General features: G+C 38.0%; 2 protein-coding genes across 2 annotated transcripts in view; both read left to right on the top strand.

Moving 5' to 3' along the window:
• The window catches only part of Ypel (Yippee-like), a 258,675-nt gene that overhangs the window by 114,843 nt on the left and 127,707 nt on the right, over window positions 1-16,125 (top strand). The window lies entirely within an intron of this gene.
• Rab23 (RAS oncogene family member Rab23) overlaps window positions 13,533-16,125 on the top strand; it is a 29,661-nt gene continuing 27,068 nt past the window's right edge. Inside the window, exon 1 of the mRNA XM_065218368.1 lies at window positions 13,533-13,621. The gene's annotated coding sequence lies outside the window, so the exon portion shown is untranslated. The remainder of the gene's footprint in view (window positions 13,622-16,125) is intronic.

Genomic DNA, 16,125 nt, shown 5'->3' on the forward strand with positions numbered 1-16,125 from the left:
ACGTCTTACGGATACTGGACTAAGATTTCGAAAATTCACGCACAAAAACTTCCACCCTTCATCGACTCGATGAAAAAATCGCAATTTAGGCCTTAATTAGGGAGATAAACGATTGGGATACTCTACTAATTGTTTTCATGTTATTAAGGTGTTTTCTTGTAAAGTTATTTTTCTTATCACACTTCGCCATTTCAAGAGCACAGATTTCAAGATTTTCGAGGTTTATAAATCTTTAAGTTTCAGACTAGCAGCAATCAGTAGTTTCTGCTACGTCCATTCACAAAAATCTTAATATTTTGACTTGTGAAATTGTGAAGTGTAATGCGAAAATGGATGCTACAAGGAATCACCTTTAGATAAACTCCAAAAATTAATTGAAGATCGGTAATAATAGTATTTCTGCTACCTTTTATTGTTCGTAAGATTATATCGTATGAAATAGTAGTAAAGTGAACCGTCAACACATGAGGAAGCTTTTTATTTGAACTTCACCTGCTGTTAACAGAAATTACAGTCATACATGGGGTCATAAATCACGATGCACGTACCATTCCGTTATCATTGTTAAACAACTGTGAGCCACTGCCAACTCATGCATTGTTTTGATAGCTTCGCGAGGAGTTTCTGTATAATTCACAAGTGACAACTTCTGCTACCTGAATCATTAACATAAGTAAACTAAAACCCTAATGTTCTAGTCTCAATCCTAAGGTATCGTAATAGCATAATAAAGGGGGAAAATCTACTTCGACCTAATCGCCCATTCTCGGCCTATCGAGCACTTTTTGGCGTTAACTTGTCAAACGTTTGGTACGATACTTCTATTCCATAGCTGCAAGACGAAGTGTAATAAGATCTCGAAAACAAAAGGCGCACACGAATTCACTTTTCTTTCTGTTCGATAGGCCAAAGAGAATCCCAATGGCGTTTTAATGGCTAATAAGCCCAAGACAATCCGTAGGCGGCTCTACTTGGCCAGAAGCAGTTTTGCTTTTTCAACAGTAAACGAATATTTCGCGTCCCCTTATCAGAACTAACGGTACATATGGAAAGGTAAATAGATTTGGAAGCCATCTGTAATAATAACATTCCGTTTGGTGCTAAACTACGCTAGATTAAGATAGACTAAATTCAAGCATACTACACAGAAAAAATTCTGAATTTTATCTAACGCGTGAAATCTCCCTTTGTTTAAATTTGAGCTATACTTGGCATAAACTACGAAATCGTTAGTAAGCATCCATACAATATTGCTAATTTATGAGATATTGCGCTTAAATTTACACGAAATATCGCGTAAATTTATGCCAAATCTAGCGTTAATTTTATGTGCGCTATATCTCGCAGAAATTTACATGAATTTTTCGAACGGTGTAGCCCGGGAATGGGGTAGTTGACCATATATTTATATTTCATTTTCCATTCCAGGTATGGATCCACTTTGGAACTTTTTGATGAATTCATTCAAGTGAGTATCACATCAAGTTTTTTTTATATCTGATCCGACCACATTGTAAGTCGATAACTCAAAGTTGTATTGACCGCATTTATGAAACAATCTAATCATTACCGAGCCCATTGTTGCTTGTCAGTAACAATTAATTAACGATGAATTAAAGCTACCCTCTTTTTGCAAAGAACTAGGTAGGCTAGCTGCACGGAAACGGCTTAGTAATGTGTGCTTGCTTCGCATACCTACCTACGAGAGATTGCGCAATAAAGTGGTAAAGTTACGACATCAGCATCTCTCGATGGATCTGTAGTGCTATACTTCAATGTTTACTTGTTTATTCATCTAAGCCATATTTTATCGCGGTATACCTACTTTCCGTATGGAAATGTCTAGTTTCTTTTTTGGCCGGAGCACAGACTGCCACACAAAGTCATTCCAGTATCTTCACTCGCTGAGCTGAGCACGCCGGGCAGGGCAACGATTCAACTAACTAGCTCGTACCCCCCCTTGACACGGCTTCACGATCAGGTTACCTTTCCGTTTTTGTGTTGATGGTGATTTTTCATCGTATTGCTGTTTATTCGATTAATCGAGTTAGTAGTTGTTTGCTCAAAAGATAGAATCTCGTTTGATCCTGTGTCTACCAAAGTTCATTTATAGAACGACAATAGTGCCAAAAACTCACTTCCTCAATGAAATGCATCGTCCAGTCCAATCTGATCCGAGTCACCATATAAGTTGAAGCAAAAGTCAAAGGTGTCTGAAACGAAAGATTCGAATTGCTTTGTTTACTTGCTTGAGTGCTTTGAACGCATGTGTACCAATGGCATCGTTCTAGTTTAGCGATAGAGCGCTGTTGAAGATAGATGCGTCAGAAAGGTGAGCGGTGGTCAAGTGCACATGAAACTGGTGCATGTGCATAATACATACAGAAATGCTCTGCCATACAATGAATGTCACAGCAGGAGAGAAACATAATTTAAATGTATGCTGCAGCATCGGTCTACGGGAATGTTGGAGTAGAAATGATGATAGAAGCATCTGCGCGGTTTGCCTGTGTAGACAAATGATGGTTGTGTGTGTTGAATGTTCAAGAGGTTAGAAAAGGTTGTGTGAGAACGGTATTGTGTTATAAGGTTTTTTCGATGTAAATATTATTATTTTTTAGACCAGGATTAGATTTTGAAAACATATTTTTGTTAAATAAATTTTCTCCGTGATGAATGAATATTTTCGGTAACATCAAGAAGATTTCAGACTAAAGAATGTGCTTTTTTCCCTTGATTTGTTTTCCGTCGATCTTGTTTTACGTGCTGAGCACCAATGCTACCGACGCCAGGGAGGCAGCTCCCACACCTGAACCCTACCTATCGGCCCATCAACTCATGAACCGGGGATCAACGGCTTTACTTCCCTTCCGAAGGAAGGCATGATCAGAGATGTTATGCCTCAGAACATCCCGGCGGCGCCGACTGGGATTGAACCCAGGCCTGCTGGGGTGAGAGGTAATCACGCTTACCACTACACCACCGGCGCCGAAATTCGTGGGTATCTGAGCCCACTATATATTAGTCGTTTATCAACCGTATATTTCAAAAGGTGAAATTGCAGGCTCATTGCTTGCTGGAGAGCAGTTCCATGTCAAATGACGAATCGATCTGTTGTGACCATCTCTGATTTACATGAAACTTTGAATAATTCTTTGTTATGGTCAATCATTCACATTTGAGCTAAAATTAGACCACTTTGAATCTCACAAAAGCTTCAAAATGGCATTTTCCAATTTTTTTTCATTAAATCATTACTCGAAAACGTTATTTCCATTCGAAATGACGCTCGAGACAAAGTTGTAGGAAACAAATAATAAACAGGTAAAATATCAAGAAATTTTGGGTAAAATTCAAAATAATTATTAAAACCTTCTTCAATATTTTTTGAATGCTCTTCGTTAAAAACTCATGTAAAATATAATTTTTTTTGTTTTTATTTTTTGGACGTGTAGTTCCTTTCAAGCCACTTCTCCTACAGGCATAAAAAACCTTATCTTTTCTGCTTGTATAATTAAGATTTACACTTTCTTCGCATTGACCTAAGCTCTGTGAAGGAAGTACTTTGAGTTCTACCCATTAAATTTCATGCACAGAAGAAGCTTATAAATTTAAAAAATATAAACGGATATAACTAATACTTGACGGATGTACTAAAGGTTTAGATGAAAGAATCGATGTTTCTAAGTCAGTGCAGTTAATTAAGGACCCTGTTTGACGTGGATGGGAATGAAATAGATGCTTTTTATCAATACCGGCATCGACGACACCGTTGATGTAGCGTATGCTGATTCAAAGCTGTTGTTTTAAGCCCACTGGAAACCAAATAGTGAGCGATGCTCGATGCAGTAGAACAATATGGATGTAGCAGAAGGTTCTCTGGAAAGCTGACTGGCTTTTCTAGCTGACTGAATAATACGATGGATCATGTTCTGGAACAGAAGCTGGAAGCGATGCCGAGTGCGATGGATTTCTCGACGGGCGTATACTGGAAATCATTTGATGGACTACATTAGGGGCGCAGTATCTGTTACCTTGCAGGCAGTGGCGTAAAATATCATGACACTCACGTGACACTCGTTTACACTTCGACCGACTATCGCTGACAGAATGTTTTGTCACGCAGTGAAAGGTAGAGCCATGGCTAACAACAATCACCAGTAATGGTCGCAGCTCACAGGCAAAACGTTACACTCGCTGCTGATGATGAAAAGTACAACGAAAACAGTGAAGACTTCTGCAGTACCAAGACGGTTTTATGACAGGTGGGCAGGAACTCACGGTCTCCCAGTGTTGGTGAGTTCTTTGCCGTTAATGTTCACGAAAAGTTCACTATTTTGCTATACAGAAATTCAAAACAAAAATTTTTATCTGCGGATTTGAACAGTTTTTGACCTGTTTCATACTACCGGAAGGTGTATGCTGGTCACAAATGCCGTGCCAAACTAATTTCCTACTCAATTAATCAATCTTTGATGTGAAATTCGCTAATAAACACGAGGCGCATTTCTTATAGCAAACATGTCAAAATGGGCATGGTTCATTTTAGTAAATAAACTAACACTTCTTCCGACTGTGGCACCTATGTATTAGGCGCCGAGCTGCAGTACCAAGACGGTTTTATGACAGGTGGCAAGGAACTCACAGTCTCCCAGTGTTGGTGAGTTCTTTGCCGTTAATGTTCACGAAAAGTTCACTATTTTGCTATACAGAAATTCAAAACAAAATTTTTTATCTGCGGATTTGAACAGTTTTTGACCTGTTTCATACTACCGGAAGGTGTATGCTGGTCACAAATGGCGTGCCAAACTGATTTCCTACTCAATTAATCAATCTTTGATGTGAAATTCGCTAATAAACACGAGGCGCATTTCTTATAGCAAACATGCCATAACAAAATGGGCATGGTTCATTTAAGTAAACAAACTAACACTTTTTCCGACTGTGTCACCTCTCTTACTCGCCTGGCTGCAGTACGATGATGAGAAAAAGCGAAACGACAGAAGAAAATGAAAACAATGCCTACGCATTCCAAGTTCGTTTCGGCAAGCGCGACTGTGTGAGTTACAAAAAAGCAGGCAACATTAAACTGAAGCTGTTGGGCTCACTCACATAAGCAAGCAAAGCAGCAACTTCTTCAAAACGAGTACAGATGAGTGTCGTGACTGTCGGGAATGACCAGATTGTATAATTATTAAAAATATGAATGAAAACATTATTTATGAGTTCTTCTTATTTTTCCTGGAAGGCTCATTTGCTTCCGCTGTCTGCCGTGCTCGCAATTCTTCTTCCAATCCTTTTTCGTTGCTGAATTAGTCGCTACGTCTACTCTTCATCATTTATCCGCTCCTTCTCGGTATAGTCCAATATTCCGAAAGTGTAGTAGTATTACGCGTCTTTCTTATACTAGAAAATTTACGTTTGATGTTTCTGAGAAACGGTTGATTCCTCTCCACTGTTTCCTTAAGCTTCTGGAAATCCCTAGCAGGAGAAAATAACTAATGAATACCTAATTCTGATCTGATACCAAAATTTGGTGTTGATCAGCATGACATAAGAGACAAAATACTAAAGATTAACGTCTAAAAATGAACTGCAAAATACTTTGTAAATAACATTTTTTTTTTTAAATTGCAGCAGGTTATGTTTTGGTAAACGATAAGCTGAATTGATGTCCTAACGATCATAGCACGTGAAGAAGCTTGGGATCAAAAAAGTATTCCACTAGGCCATCGAGCTCATTTTATTACAACACAGCAATGATCGCTGTGATGTTATTCCAATGTATTCACATTAAAAAATAAAGCAATTGACGAATCTTGAATGTGGAGGGGCTTGAGATTAGACTCATGATGTTCTACTCAGTAAGCAGCCCCTCATATCACATCATACAAGCTACGATCGCGTTTTTATTGCAACCATTCAAAACCGGCCCCTACGGTGACAAAACACACGATAATCAAGCAATGTTACTATAAGCCTCTTTAATATGAAATGATCTAAGATTTATTCAAAGTCAAACTCGACAGCGGTACTCTTTTCACAAGAATAAGCCTCTACGACCGATGATCTTGTAAACCTAGAGACAAAAAAGCTACGAAAAAGCGCTTATGCCTTCATTGAAATCTATTTTTACGCGACGTTCGTTGTTTCGTTTCCTTACGTAAGACGGGAACAAAATCCATAAACTTTCACATTTTGTTTTTCGGGCTACCGTGCCCCTTACTTCACAAAGTAAACTACGACTGACGACGCGATGATTTTACCAGCGTACAAATATTTCACATCTTTTAAGCTATCTCGCCTGAACTCTATTGCATTTTAAAACGACTGTTTTCTCCTTCATATTTCACCGGACCGCCCCGATTATGTGTCAAACTACCGCATCAAAACCACCAAACCACATAATCAAACACGACCCGCCGTGACTACCGTCAGTCTTCATCCACCGCTCTCATTAACGTGTTAAGGACACACCTAAGAACACATCAAAAACTAATCGGTCAAGTGCCAAGCTTGCATGTTCGATTGTGACATTTATTTTCTTAACTTGCTTAACATGAACATGAACTTAACATGCTCTAACATGGAAAACAATTGTAATGAATTATTCGTAGGTACTTAACCGTAAAAACCAAGAAACATTCCTCACGCGATCGAGGTCATCCCTCTGGCAAATGACAAACGATGAAAATAAATTACGATTACTCCCCCGAAGGGACGCATCTGACCCCAATCCAGCGCTATCGGCATCCCGTCCACGCATGCCAATCAAGTGTGAGCAGGAGTAACTGGCCCAGGGATAGATATATCGGTTCCTATGGGCAGATGGCCAGCTGTGTTCCAAGCTGAAATCCAAGGAATTTTAGAGTGTTCTATTATATGTTTGCATAGAAACTACAAGAGTTCGCATAAATGCATCATGTCTGACAGTCAAGCTGCTCTAAATGCTTTAAAGTCAGCGACATGTACCATAAAACGAGGGGGGCGACTCTATCTAAGATGCAGGAAATTTTTTGCTTTGCTGTTGTGTGATGCGTGCGCGCTTAATAGATAGAGGGAAGATTGATGAGGATTTTGAAGATTTCCTGCAAAAAGGTGGAGAGCGATGTGAGTAGATGAATTTAGATGCAAGAGATGAAAAAAGATTTTTTGAAGATTGATTCGCTAGCGTGAGATTTTTCGGCCATCTAAAATCGGGATTTAGATGTGTCGCACCCCTCGCATAAAACGGGGTAGCATTGATAGTTTTTTTTTAAGTATATACTAAATATTTTTACAGCAATTCATGTTTTTCAAATTTTACTTTATTAAAACAAGTACTGATGATCTTAGAGTCAATTCGTTAGTATTATATTTAACGGAAACTAAAGCATTTGCACTATTTTTTAGTCTGTAGTCGATGAATGTAGAAGAAAATCCGTGAAACTCAAACCAATAATAATACAACATTGAATTTATGATGGCTATATAGGAAATACATTTCATAAGTGATGGTTTGAGTGCTTATTCAAACAGCCGAAAAATAAGAAAATTGTTTTTTTTTTTTAATATGTTTGTAAAATATGTAACACATACTATATCAAAACTGTATACCATGTCAACGGAAATACCCTAAGCTACAATATGGAACCAACGTTTCTAGTTCGAAAAGCGCAGATAGTAAATTTAATCATTATATTCTACTATCAAAGCTACCCGCATTATCAAAGATACTCCGTTTTACGGTACATCAAAAAATGTCTGGGAGTGTGTTCAGTCACTTCAAACATTGTTTTGTCATAATAAAGTCAACTTAACCCAATCCTGGTCATTGCGGGGGGATTAAAGGAAATGAAAGAGCTGATGCACTAGCAAGACTCGGATTTTCTCATAAGTTCAAAGGACCAGAACCCTTTTGTGGCTTATCGGCTGCATCTCTTAGAATGGAACTAAAAGCGTGGGAATCTTCAAAAGTGGAGGAAAACTGGAAGAACACTTCAATTGCTAGGCAGTCGAAGTGATTCATTAATCCAAACATTTCTGTGACCCACAAAACCCTGGAACTTTCTAAGAAAGATCTTAGTATATATCCAGCTCTTATAACAGGTCATTGTCCGAGCAGTTATCACTTGAAGCTGATCGGAAAACTTCGAGATTATGTATGTCGCTTCTTTGGTATAGAAAAGGAAGACTCGGAACATCTGCTATGCTACTATCTGGCAATTTTCAATAAAAGGCGTAAGTTCTTCGGCAAGGGGCTGATAGAACCCTTTGACATATGGAGAACAACTCGCTGTACGGCACTGTACTTTATTCGAAGTGTAATGCCGAGCTGGGATAATGCTATTAGTCAAACGATGGCGAAACGACTCCTAATAATAGAGAAACGGCATCTTGATATAGCTAAAGAAGAAAAAATGGGGAATATATCACAACAGATCACAAAAATGGTCGCAGTGATGAAAATACCCGACAAAGAAAAAAAAAAGAATTCTTAAGATGTTTCCACTGGACTTCTGACTAGAATTGCAGGGTCATTATTTATGAGAAGAATTTTAAAGGAATTGAAAGGAGAATCTTTAAAAGAATTCAAGGAATAATTTCAAGATAGGTACTCAGAAGAATTTCAAGAGAATTCTGAGATGATTTCGATGAAAACTGTGGAGATAGTTCCAAAATACATCTAAAGATTATTCCAAACGAATTCAGGGGACAATTTATTCTTCTTGCACTATCAAAATAATTAAACATTACATCGGTAGCTTTGAAACGACCTTTTGGCATAGATTTTAAGAGTAAAACTCTAAAATCTGTAATTGCACCACAAACTCGAAATTATCTTTCTAGGACAGACAAATCTAACCATATTTGACTCGATATGGGTCAATTTGCGCGTTTATTTCTATTCTCTCACTCTTTTTGTATGGAAAATATAGAGGAAACAAAAATGGTAGCAGAACAATTTAAGTAGTAGTTTCAAAATGACGGGAAAAGTCCCCTTCTTCAAATGGTTAAGAATGAGAGGTGAGAATGCCGATTTTTCGGTTTAAAGTTATTCTAACAAATACCTCGTGTCATCTTTATGAATTGGGATATTAATCACGATATAATCCATTTACTGCCAACCTAAGCATGTGTCACTATTAATGTGAAAGGACCATTTGTAAATCAACTGAGATTTTTTTTTCAGATTTTTCAGGTTCCCACACAAACTATGTGTAAAATGTGGTTTTGCCCCACCAATGTTCAAACCATGTTGGCGCTCCTGCATGAGATATAGAGTGTCCCAGAATGTCTAAGCACGATTAAGAAAAAAAAAACGATAACGTAGCTCTGTTTTCAGCAAATTCGATTTTTGTTTCGTATTCATGTTCTCTATAGTATTATCTTGCAGTTTAACGTAGAAAATCGGAGATCCGATCAGTCGTAAGCCATGGAGCGGATTTTTGATATCACGCTACTCATTAGCTTCAGCACAGATGCCTTTGCAACAATTTTGGAACCTTTTTCCTAGTCTTTCGCAAACTTTGTAACGGAATCCGCCGCCTTTACATATTTCCGCAAATATGCTTTGGTCTTTGGTTTTATACCAGGATACCGTGTCCTTGGAGTAATGAACCGGCCAAAACAGTACTTAGGCGTCGTGTTTGCGGATCATAGATAACAGACGCTTGTTTGGACACTCACGCACGTAAACATCGGTTGTCATTGTCTCCGTTGTCACAAACGGTTTGGAAAGCATACCAAACTCACAAATGGCTTGCCAAACCATATCCTTTTACCGAATTTTTCGGTCTTACCCGCGTCGTCAACACATGGCAAAAGTGTGTACGAACGGTGTAGTACTGATCACCAGGAAGAGTTTTGTAATAAAATTTAACGTATAATTCATCGGCCATAATCACGCACACCGAGTTTCCGCACAGCAATTGGTCGTATAACTTCTGAGCCCTCGGTTTGACGGATGCGGCTTGTTTTTCACTCCGCTTTGGCTTCTTCTGCTTTTTATACGTCTTTAGACCCGTTCTTGCCTTGGCCCGCTGGACGTTACTTTTCGAAGATCCCACTTTTTAGTCATGTCTCGAACCGAAGCACTTTTCTTGCAAGTGAAAGCTTGCACGATTTTCCGGTCCAGATTTCGGGGTTCGGTGTTCGGTCTACGTCATTTTTTTTTTTTTTTTTTTAGTTCTTTATTAAGGAGATTTTTAGCCTACGGCTAGTTCATCTCCGGGGTTTACGTCCAGATTTTTGCTTATCCTGGAAAGTTGCTTCATCACCATAGTTCCGAATGGCGTTTCGACCGGCTCCGATGCTTATACCTTTAAATTTCGCTAATTGACTCAGAGAAATGTTGCGCATGTTTGCGCTTTTCTGAAGAAATGCTTCGCATTGTCACGGAAATGTAAAGACCCGACACTTGCGGTACACGAAACTGTTGGTCGAATTGTAAACAATGATTCAGCGTGATAATCAGCTGTTTCAACGTCATCTGAAATAAGCAGGGGTGTTCCAAAGTCGTGCTTAGGCATTCTGGGACACCCTATAGTATTTAAATAATTTATTTGAGAAACCACAAAAGTAGCATTTTAGCAAAAACGACATTTTAGCAGTTTTTGATCCGCTTTGATCAATCTTTTACAAACATCAAAAAAGTTGAATGATAGAAATCATTTTAAATTACACACTATGAAATAATTAGTTTTACACGTGACGGAATCCATCTTTGACATAAAAGATGAGACGTAAACAAACATGTCATGCAATATTAAGTGCTCCGAGACTGAAAAGTTCGTTGCTCGACGAAAAGTACGTTTGATTGAGCTGTATTTCGCGTCTGTTATGACTCAAATTTTTGTCAAAATTGACGCTCGTATATGTCATTCTCAGGGCACCTAAATTTACTTGAATTTTTCTAAGTGTGTAGGATCCTAAATATTTATTTGCAGAGCAAGACCGTAGGACGTCGGTTCGGTTTTTTTTTCTGTTTTCCAGCAGTTGTATCAAATGAACTTATGCGGTTTCTCAAATACTCACCCAAACATGTATGATTATTAGACTGATGCAAATTTTGACATTTTCGCTCCACAGTGCTCAAACGGTTCCAAATCGGGTCCTGATTAGTCTCCCAAAATTTGAACTCATTCGATAAGAAACTGACTTGGCACAAACCATTTGAAGTTTATATGGAAATTACTATAGGAAAACCAAATATTTTGTTCATATTCATCTAACAATTTACCAGATCGCTCTGCTTTAAAAAATGATAACTGAGCTCGTAGAACATTTTCTCAGCTACAACTTTGTCCTTAACCACTTTTCAATATAATGTAAGCATCAAAAGTTATCAATAATTCAAGCCACTAATGTCTTACGATTATGCTCAATCAACTGTTCAGCAGGCAACATTGGTGTTTCTGGCGCTTGGAATAGAGCACAAAAATCATGGCTACTATGTCACACTGCAAGATACAGTGTTGCTCACAAAACAGCTGCTTGATCATGCCATAAGATAATCAATCTCTTAAACAATTAATAACTATTTTATTTGACGTTTGGCTCAACAACTATATTCTGCTAAGTTGAAGCAGAGAAAATTTTCCATAAGTATAGCTTTTGAATTTTTGAACAGTGCAATATGGAAAAAGGTAAGAAGACGATGAACAAAAAGTTTGGATTTCCCATAGTAATTTCCATATAAACTTCAAATGGTTTGTGCCAAGTCAGTTTCTTTTCAAATGAGTTCAAATTTTGGGAGACTAATCAGGACCCGATTTGGAACCTTTTGAGCACTGTGGAGCGAAAATGTCAAAATTTGCATCAGTCTAATGATTATATTACAGATTTGCATGAAAAGTATACAGATTTTGTAATATTTCACCGGATGAACATGCATGATGTGTATTTCAGCAGTGAGTAGTAAGACATAATCCTTCGAATTGTGCTGGTTTTAATATTAAATTAATCCTATCCGTATGATTGATGAAGTCATGAAAAATCTTGTGAAATGAACACCGCACTAGCGATACTGAAACATTTTCCTCTCTCAGTGTGGGGTGGTATTCGTCTCCCCAACATATACCACCTCCATCGATAGTTGTTGTTGATGCGCACACTAATATTCACCAAACAACCCAGGAGGCAGGAGAGCTGCACATGTTTCCGTGGTTGTTTTCGAACATGTTCGTTGGTTGGATTCATGATTCACGTTCAACTCAAGCATGTATCCAATTTGTGCTAGTGTGGGTGTAGATACATTTTGTGGTAGTTGGTTGGTGTGTGATGCCAACTGCTGAGAATGTGTTGATTTATTTTGGTTTTTGTTTGTTTATTTCTCGATCTTTTCAACACATCGACCACCGTCCATCCAGCAAGAAGCAAGGCTAAACAATGTTGATTCCATTCTAGTTTCTCGTTCCGTCTGGGATAGTAGAAGACGTAGTTTGTTGGCCTGGGTCATGCTGTGAAGCATCTGTTAGCGCTGGCAAGCAGAAAGAAAAGAAAAAGGGAAAAGAGCAAAAAGCGATCCTTGCGAAGGTGGCAAAGCAAAAGAAAGAAAAAAGGAAATTCAGGTGAATAGAACATTGGAAACAAAACGTGGTGGATAACGAGTTGAACAGGTTTTTTTTTCTGCGTTCATGTTTGTGGATTGAATTCCACACGAGCTAAGGGGGCTTCGCGTTGAGTCGAAGTGCTGCGCGCGAGTGTGGGTCTCGCGGCCATGGTCTACGTCTACCGAAGAGAAAGGCAGCAGTAGGTACCGACTGTAGAGGAAAAGCTCGCTTTGCACACTGCCACAGAAAGCACAATTGAAGTGCTGAAGAGTTTGAAGTTGTACAGACGGATGAGGTGAAGTCAGTTGTAGTTTGGAGTTGGAACGGTTAAGATCTCTACAAGATACAGATACGTTGCTCTGCTTTTAGTTAGTAGCAACTGTTTGAAGCAAGTAGTTATACCTCCTGCCGAATAGATTTTGGAGAGTAGGAACATGTTCTAAGAAGAAAGTACTTTATTCGTCGTAGATCACATCTTCATGAGTGTTTCTGAAGTGAACAGCTAACGAAGATTTTACGTTTGCCGCAGAGGCATCATCTTTTGTGTTGAGTTTCGCGAATTGGCCTTTCAAACCATATGATTATTTTAATTTGAAATAAAGTTGATTCAAGTGACGTGAGTTATTGAAAACGACGAAGCGAAAAAAATATCACAAAGAAGAGCTTCGAAGTGATTGTTTGAAGTGAAGCAAAGGAAGGAAGAAGAAAAAAGTAAAACGTGGAAATCTTCGCTCTTGTAGTTTTGTTTTAAATAACGAAACTCTTCATTCACCAATCTTCTTTGCTGGGAACGTAGTGAGGAGCATTTCGTTGTATAGGTGCTGTAGGAGTTGAACGTGAAAACCTCTGCCTCATCGAACAAACAAGTAACTCTGCACTAACTTAATCGCCGAGCTTGGAGCAGAAAACGAACGCCATCCCGTAAATTAGTGGCGTGGAATTCCGAGCATCGTTGCACGATTTTCTAACATACTTCTTCATACCAGTTCGTTCGTCTAAAATCGTCCAACGTTCTACGCTGTGCTGATCTTCAAATTTACCGAAAGCTTCAAAAGACATTTCAAGGCGTTGAAAATTTTCACTCCAAGGTAATTATTTCCTGCATTTTTCATTTATTTAAAGAAATAGCAGTTTACATACTATTCTCCTCTCTAACACCTTGTATATTTTCACACTACTATTCTGGATTGGATCACGCTGGATTGGCGTGGAATGTTGGAGTGTTCCTTCTCTTTGGGAGCACCGTATAGACACTATTAGTTTCGAGTTTTTCGCATCCTCTCTTTTTGCCTTGGTGCAACTATTTCCTCAATTAAAACCAGCAATAAATTTTCCGATCGAGGTCTTCGGCGTGAAATATATACACGTGAATCTGTCGAAAATCAAGCCTGTGTATATTTATAAACATCCGCCGATCTCGTTTGAGAATTTTCTTCCACGCGGCTCGGAGTTCAAGCGCGGGAAATATTAACTCTGGTTCAGGTTACGAAATGCCTTCCGATTCGGTTGAGCAAAATATAGTTTGTGTTGTCCCAGCTGAATGTGCTCTAATAAAAATATATCATGGATATTCATTAAAACATATCAAGGGGTTTGAATAAAATAATACAATTTTTGTTGAGAACAATTTAATTCATTGTTTTAACATAGTGGCATTTCGCAACCTTTAGGATGTATTGTAAATATATTGTAATAGCAAACAGTTTATGTGAATTATAAATTAAATTTACCATAAGATAAATTGTGAACCTAATTTCGAACAATGGAGGTTGTAATACAGTGCGTGTCAGAGCAATAGAACCAACTAAAATCATACCGTCACTAAAACCGTTGCATTTCGTTTGTTTATCATAAAAATTTATGATTTTTTTGGGCTTTTAGCCAAACTATGGGACAATAAGTTCTGCAAAATTTCACACAATTTGAATGTCAAAGCTCTGAGATTGTGGTGATTATATAATATTGGACATCTTTCACTTAACAAGCTGTTTCTCATCGTGATGTCAAAATATTCCCATGCACAATCTGCACATCAATAAACATAATCTCAAAATATTACGATTATTTTTGCGCATCTCGAAAAACTTTTTCATACATGCGGTTGTACAAAAAGACTTTTGTTTCGAGATGCGCAATGTCGCCCCTGCTGGTACATGCTGGGAATGGATGGAAGGTTATTAATTATATATTTTTTGTTGTGTTTCTTCACCAATACAATAATTTAGGGATAAATGATCTTAAAACCCCTAAATAAAATTACGATAATTAGTTTTGTCTTAAAATTATTTCATGCGTCCTATTTAAAATAACATATTCAGTCTGTAATGTTTTGTTGGGTTTTTGAATTGCTGAACTGATCGGTAAAAGTTTAAAAATCTATAGTTGAAGATGCTAATTTCAAATATCAGACTAAAGGGCCCATGCATTAATTATGTCACGCTAAATCGAGGAGAAATTTATCCCCCCCCCTAGAGCGTGACATAATATATGCATCAACACAAAGTGGTAATTTGTATACGATAGATGAGGAGATGAAAGCATAGAGTTGATAATTCCGTTAGAGTACGGCAGTGTGAAAATTGTATATAGAGAGTAGAAAGCGATCAAGGACAACTTTGATAAAGGTACCAATCGGGTTGATCATCTCTCTTTACCAAACTCCTTCGTTGAAGAGGGATGGTGAGGGATATTCCCCCCGTCACCACTGGCAAACAGAGATGATCAACGACATGCTAAAGTACCGACGATGTGTTTGAAATAGTTCTATCGATTTTTACCGCACTCAAGAGTTGTTACCTGTAGGAAGACGTCCAGTCGTAGGTTTGGAAATTGCAGCTATTGTTACCTCTACCACGGACTAGACGATCTCGAGGGACACGGGTAGGGTAGGTGTTGCTACTGTACCTTTCGACCAATGACAGTAATTGATGGTAAGCTCCCATCCTTCCTTCAGATAACAACTTGAGTGCGGTAAAAATCGATAGAACTGTTTCAAACACATGCGCGAATCATCGATCATGCCCCTCACCATCCCTCTCCAACGGGGGAGTTTAGTAAAGAGAGATGATCAAACCGATTTGTACCTTCCTAAAGTTGTCCTTGCTCGCTTTCTACGCTCTATATAAAATTTTCACCCTGACGTACTCTAACGGAACTATCTACTCTATGCTTTCATCTTCTCATCTATCGTATAAAAATTACCACTTAAGTTTGTTATTTAAAATTTTCTCATTTTTGAATTTTTCACAGATTTTTAAACTTTGCCTATATGTTTTGTATTACTTCTGCGTGAAGTCAACGATTTACAGAGTTGAAGATCTATGTAAATCGTTGACTTCACGCAGAAGTAATACAAAACATATAGGTAAAGTTTAAAAATCTGTGAAAAATTAAAAAAATGAGACAATTTATTTCAAACTTGTACAGACTTAGTTCTGTACGCATTTCATTATAAAAAAAAATATTTTTTTCGATTTATTTGATTCCATATTTTTTCATAATTCTAAAACCTAGTTAAAACCCAGTGTACATGCAGTAGAAAACGTAGAATATACGCTTTTAACAGAATGGATTATCAATAGCCAAATTTGGG

The sequence above is a fragment of the Ochlerotatus camptorhynchus genome, unplaced genomic scaffold, assembly GCF_037179485.1.
Source record: "Ochlerotatus camptorhynchus isolate MF236.1 unplaced genomic scaffold, CSIRO-AGI_Acam_v1.1 ptg000085l, whole genome shotgun sequence".
Taxonomy (NCBI): domain Eukaryota; kingdom Metazoa; phylum Arthropoda; class Insecta; order Diptera; family Culicidae; genus Ochlerotatus; species Ochlerotatus camptorhynchus.